Source organism: Scomber scombrus, chromosome 3 (genome assembly GCF_963691925.1).
Source record: "Scomber scombrus chromosome 3, fScoSco1.1, whole genome shotgun sequence".
Taxonomy (NCBI): domain Eukaryota; kingdom Metazoa; phylum Chordata; class Actinopteri; order Scombriformes; family Scombridae; genus Scomber; species Scomber scombrus.
The window spans coordinates 35,407,549-35,413,946 of record NC_084972.1 but is presented as its reverse complement, the minus strand read 5'-3'; the positions used below and the strand labels follow the sequence as shown (position 1 = coordinate 35,413,946).

The following is a 6,398-nucleotide window of genomic DNA, read 5'->3' as shown; positions in this document are numbered from 1 at the left end:
TGAGGATCTCTAACTGTCCATCACTGTTCTCCACCATCATTATTCATATTCAAAGCTCTGTGTGTGTTGTGTTGAAGGACAAAGAGGCCTGAACCTGGACCTGAACCTGAACCTGGACCTGAACCTGGACCTGAACCCGGCTGTGTGTCAGTAGAGAGTGATCGGTCCATGGAGCGCCTGTTACTCTTTAAAAGAGAGCTGTCAAGCCCAAGTTTAGAGGAGTTGAGTAAAAAGAGGAGGTGAGTAGCTCTGAAAGCTTCCAGATGGACTGTTGGTGGGTTTTCTGTATAGAAAGTCTGTCACACTTCTCATGACCCGAATATGTTTCTGTTTTAATAAATGTTTCAGTCCATGTGAGAGTTAAATCAAGTAGATATCTTTCAATTACAGTTCTTACAGTGTCTCCCGCAGGGTTTAGTGAGAATGTGGAGTGAACCTTGGACCCTCTAGGGAGGTCTGTAGTCTTGGTCCTGTGGAAGTAGATTTTGTAATTTTTTTCAGGCACAGACACCTTTATTGATAATGGATATACAGGAAATCATTGGAGAGGGGGGGGGTGACATGCAGCAAAGGTCCTCCGGCCGGGATTTGAACCGGGGTCGGCTGCGTACGTGGTTCTAACCACTCGACCACCTGCGCTCCCATTTTGTACATTTTTTAAAAAGTTGAATGCATCGATTTGGTGGATTATGAGACTAGATACATGAATAACTTGTGGTGATCACCTGTGGTTTCATAATGAACCAAAAATATTTTTCCACTTCTCATTATAATATAAAACATCTCTAATGTTGTGTTTTGTGCCGTTACTCCAGCAAAGCCGACTAGGAATCCACACAGGAAGTGAGACATGAATCCACACTGACTCCGTCTTCTGTAAACAGCCGAGAGGTTAAACTGCCTTCTGACAGACAGCCGACATTTACTGAACCAAAACACTTTTAATGTTGGCTCCACAGGAAGAATTTGAGAGTGTTTGTATTTATTGATTTCCTTGATTTTATTTTACGTGCCCACCGTAGCAAGTGAGGCGACTCTGCATGTCACAGACAGAGTGGGAGCAAATCAGTCAATGCAACTTTACAGATACAGTGGAATAATGTGTTTTCACTCAGCTGGTAGAGCTGGATGATTGTGTTGAAGGTGGAGCTGAGGTCCACAGACAGGGTACTGAGTTAGGTTCCTGAAGAGTTTGGGTGCTGGAGGATGAGGGCCATGTTGACTACACTGTCTGCAGACCTGTTTCTTAGGAGGTCCATGAGTGCATCAGTGATGGATTTGAGGTTCGGCAGCATAAAGTGATCAAACAACTTTGTGAGCACAGATGTCAGGGCGACGGGTCTGGAGTCATTAAGTCATGTGACCTGTGGTTTTTTGGGGACTGGGATTGTGGTGGAGGAAAAACACATCACAAAATATTACTGGCATGTAAAAACCTTATCGTATGCCTACTCTCATAGAGAAGAGAGAAGAGAGAGAGGCAGGCACTCAGTAGCATCCTGCACAATAAGGAGCAGCCATTGTTTGGTGTTTTTAGTGAACTGAAGAGCTGCTTTATGAGGTTGAAGTGAGGTTTATACTGGTACAGTGAGGTTTATACTAGTACAGTGAGGTTTATACTGCTGCAGTGAGGTTTATACTGGTGCAGTGAGGTTCTTTAATGAACATTGCTGTTGACTGCTGAGTGTTGTGGATTGTTTGATTGATGTTGATGTGGTGCTTTTGCTCTTATCTTGTATTGCCTGAGTCTGGATGTTTCCTGCTGTATGTTGGCTTCAATTTCCCCTCCGAGGGATTACTAAAGTACTTCTCAAAACTTTTTGTTAGAAATGTTAAAGAACAATCAAAGAAACCCTGTAGACTAGACTGTTGATTCTCAGTGGGATCAACACTACAAGCCACACCTTTAGCTTGTGTTTGTCTCTGTGTGGACAGACATAATGTGAGCTCATTCTTCATGATTCCTCCACAGAGTGGACCAGGAGAGCTCAGAGGTTCCCAGTGGTCAGTCTGCCCAGCAGCATCAAACACACCTGGACTCCATATTTATGGTCTGTACATGTACAACTACTACTTTTACATCTATTGTGTTCACAATCATCTCCATGCTGCACTTTGTAGACCAGTGGATTGTCAGTGTGTCCAACATGGATCTGATGTTTGCTTCATGATGTTAGTTTGATTGTGTCATTCATATATTATTCTGTTCCAGCTGCTGGAGGAGAACATCGTCACTTTTGTGAAGAACGAACTGAAGAAGATGCAGAAGCTTCTGAGTCCAGATTACCCAGAATGCTTAGAGAGTCAGAGGGAGGATGAGGAGGTGTTGGACGGTGAGGAGGAAGAGCAGAGGAGGAGAAGCAGAGAGGCATTTCTGAAGATCACACTGCACTTCCTGAGGAGAATGAAGCAGGAGGAGCTGGCTGAGCGTCTGCAGAGCAGTAAGAGGATTTCTATAAAGATTTAACATGAATGATAAATGAGACATTTACTGAAGTCTCAAGAGATGGAGGGAAATATGTTCATATGTGGATTCTTTAGGGGGATTAAACTGCCAGATTTTCTTTATGAATAAATCTTATTTCTTGTGTTCATTCAGGAACTTTTGCTGAAATGTGTCAATATAAACTCAAGTCTAACCTGCAGAAGAAGTTCCAGTCTGTGTTTGAGGGGATCACTAGAGCAGGAAACCCAACCCTTCTGAATCAGATCTACACACCGCTCTACATCACAGAGGGAGGGACTGCAGAGGTCAATGATGAACATGAGATCAGACAGATTGAAACAGCATCCAGGAAACCAGTCAGACCAGAAACAACAATCAGACATGAAGACCTCTTTAAAGCCTCACCTGGAAGAGATGAACCAATCAGAACAGTGATGACAAAGGGAGTGGCTGGCATTGGGAAAACAGTCTTAACACAGAAGTTCACTCTGGACTGGGCTGAAGACAAAGCCAACCAGGACATACACTTCACATTTCCATTCACTTTCAGACAGCTGAATGTGGTGAAAAAGAAAAAGTACAGCTTGGTGGAACTTGTTCATCACTTCTTTACTGAGACCAAAGAAGCAGGAATCTGCAGGTTTGAAGAGTTCCAGGTTGTGTTCATCTTTGACGGTCTGGATGAGTGTCGACTTCCTCTGGACTTCCACAACAATGAGATCCTGACTGATGTTACAGAGTCCACCTCAGTGGATGTGCTGCTGACAAACCTCATCAGGGGGAAACTGCTTCCCTCTGCTCGCCTCTGGATAACCACACGACCTGCAGCAGCCAATCAGATCCCTCCTGAGTGTGTCGGCATGGTGACAGAGGTCAGAGGGTTCACTGACCCACAGAAGGAGGAGTACTTCAGGAAGAGATTCAGAGATGAGGAGCAAGCCAGAACCATCATCTCCCATATCAAGACATCACGAAGCCTCCACATCATGTGCCACATCCCAGTCTTCTGCTGGATCACCGCTACAGTTCTGGAGGATGTGTTGAAAAGCAGAGAGGGAGGAGAGCTGCCCAAGACCCTGACTGAGATGTACATCCACTTCCTGGTGCTTCAGTCCAAAGTGAAGAATGTCAAGTATGATGGAGGAGCCGAGACAGATCCACACTGGAGTCCAGAGAGCAGGAAGATGATTGAGTCTCTGGGAAAACTGGCTTTTGAGCAGCTGCAGATAGGCAACCTGATCATCTATGAATCAGACCTGAAAGAGTGTGGCATCAATATCAGAGCAGCCTCAGTGTGCTCAGGAGTGTTAACACAGGTCTTTAAAGAGGAGAGAGGGCTGTACCAGGTACCAAGGTGTTCTGCTTCGTCCATCTGAGCCTCCAGGAGTTTCTGGCTGCTCTTCATGTCCATCTGACATTCATCAAGTCTGGAGTCAATCTGCTTTTAGAGGAAGTCTTTAAAGACAAACCTAAACTAAATCATCTCCATCATGGTGCTGTGGACGAAGCCTTAAAGAGTCCAAATGGACACCTGGACTTGTTCCTCCGCTTCCTCCTGGGTCTTTCACTGCAGACCAATCAGACTCTCCTACGAGGTCTACTGACACAGACAGGAAGTAACTCATACATCAATCAGAAAACAATCGAGTACATCAAGAAGAAGATCAGTGAGAATTTGTCTGCAGAGAGAAGCATCAATCTGTTCCACTGTCTGAATGAACTGAAGGATCGTTTTCTAGAGGAGCAGATCCAATGGTACCTGAGATCAAGAAGACATTCTCCTGCTCAGTGGTCAGCTCTGGGCTTCATCTTACTGTCATCAGAAAAAGATCTGGACGTGTTTGACCTGAAGAAATACTCTGCTTCAGAGGAGGCTCTTGTGAGGCTGCTGCCAGTGGTCAAAGCCTCCAACAAAGCTCTGTAAGTACTCGGTTGGATTTATTAATTTCAGTAGTTGCTACATTTTTAACATGACAGAAAAATAACTTTTTACTTTTTTAAATTTCCTGTCTAGGCTGATTTTGTGTAACCTCTCAGAGAGAAGCTGTGCAGCTCTGTCCTCAGTTCTCAGCTCCCAGTCCTCTAGTCTGAGAGATCTGGACCTGAGTAACAACAACCTGCAGGATTCAGGAGTGAAGCAGCTTTCTGCTGGACTGGAGAGTCCACACTGTACACTGGAAACTCTCAGGTCAGGATTCACCAAACCAGTTTTACTAAACTTCAGCAGCAGAGAATTACTTACAGAGTTGCTTCCACCGAGGGTTCCCCACCCAGCAGAGAACACAGACAGGTGTCGTTTAAACCCTTTTAAGGCTGCGTTGCACCTCCACTGTCTGTGTGCAACCTTCAGTCATCCAGCCACTACTGCAGAGACCACTGAGCTTATCAACTCACCTAGTGCTGCTCCTGCTGAGCCATCTCTGCCCAAACCACCTCCACACTATTTAATACTATAGATTTGACAGATTTCCTCTAAACGTTTCAAAAACAGTTGTACCTGGATAGTGGAAGTTCACAGATGGTTCCTCCAGCACCAGTTACAGGCCACAGAGAAAACCTGTATACTTTGTCTGGTGGGTACTTTGATGAACCACTCTGAAGTTTCATTTTATGATTATTCACTCTTCATAAATTTATCAGAATATTTTTTACCATTTAGATCACAATGACGGAGTAAAACATGTTGCTGACTTTTCCCATCTGGCTGGATGCTCAACTTTCTGAACCTGAATGAATTCATAATTTAGTCAGTCAGTTTGCAGTTGGTTGTATCTGACTGAACGCAGCAGTACTCTAACTTTATGATGTGTGTTGTGTGTTTGCAGCCTGTCAGGATGTCTGATCACAGAGGAAGGCTGTGCTTCTCTGGCCTCAGCTCTGAACTCCAACCCCTCCCATCTGAGAGAGCTGGACCTGAGCTACAATCATCCAGGAGACTCAGGAGAGAAGATCCTGTCTGCTGGACTGGAGGATCCACACTGGAGACTGGACACTCTCAGGTATGGACAGACAATGTGTGATAGAGGAGAAATATTTTGAAACCCTTCATGTGTGTCCTGATAGCAGCCATTATATCCTTGTTTCCAACCCAGTTGTCAGACTGAAATTGCGGTTTAGAAAACATCTTAGAAATACTTTTTAAATATTCCCTGATGCTTAGGCCCAGCAGGCCTACTGGGCCTGCAATACAGTGGTGGAAACCCTGAAAGCCCAACCCCACATTAGAACAGAATAATAAAACAGTAGACTAGAGCCATGTAACGTCCATGTTAGCATGCTGAAAGAGAACGTGCTGCTCTGACCCCCCTCCTCCTTTCAGCCTGCAGCCTGCTGGAGAACGATGGTTGACACCAGGTCTGAGGAAATGTAAGTGTGCTTTTATTTCATTCATCAAACTGTGACATCACTCATTCACATCCTGCTGAGGATGAAGACGATGTCATCATCAATAACTGCAGCTGTATTGTGTCTCGTTCTCTCCATCAGATGCCTGTGAACTGGAACTGGATCCAAACACGGTGAACAGAAACCTCAAACTGTCTGATAACAACAGGAAGGTGACACATGTGGAGGAGAAGCAGTCATATCCTGATCATCCAGACAGATTTGATGTCTGGCCTGAGCTGCTGTGCAGTAATGGTCTGACTGGTCGCTGTTACTGGGAGGTCGAGAGGAAAGGAAAGGTTCACCATGTTCCCCACATGTAAATGACTGCACTCATATAGCACCTTCCTAGTCCTCGGATCACTCAATCACAGGTGGACAAGCTCTAAGTACGTCAGTTCATACCTGGCTTTGGATTGAGTCTTCACATCTTCACCACTTGGGATCGGATCTCACTTACTCGTTCTATATACAAAGAAAGACCAACATCATTTCCATTTTTAAAGACACAATACAGAGCTGCTTCAGCCATGAGTCACAGCAGTTATTCAGAGCTCAGAGTTGATTT

The 6,398-nt window shown here is 44.8% G+C and overlaps 1 long non-coding RNA gene across 1 annotated transcript; it reads left to right on the top strand.

Moving 5' to 3' along the window:
• The first annotated feature begins 5,316 nt into the window (after positions 1-5,316).
• On the top strand, positions 5,317-6,001 carry LOC133978149 (uncharacterized). The gene is made up of 3 exons (XR_009924994.1): positions 5,317-5,445; positions 5,766-5,812; positions 5,933-6,001. It is a non-coding gene; the product is annotated as an uncharacterized LOC133978149 (long non-coding RNA).
• The last annotated feature ends 397 nt before the right edge of the window (positions 6,002-6,398 follow it).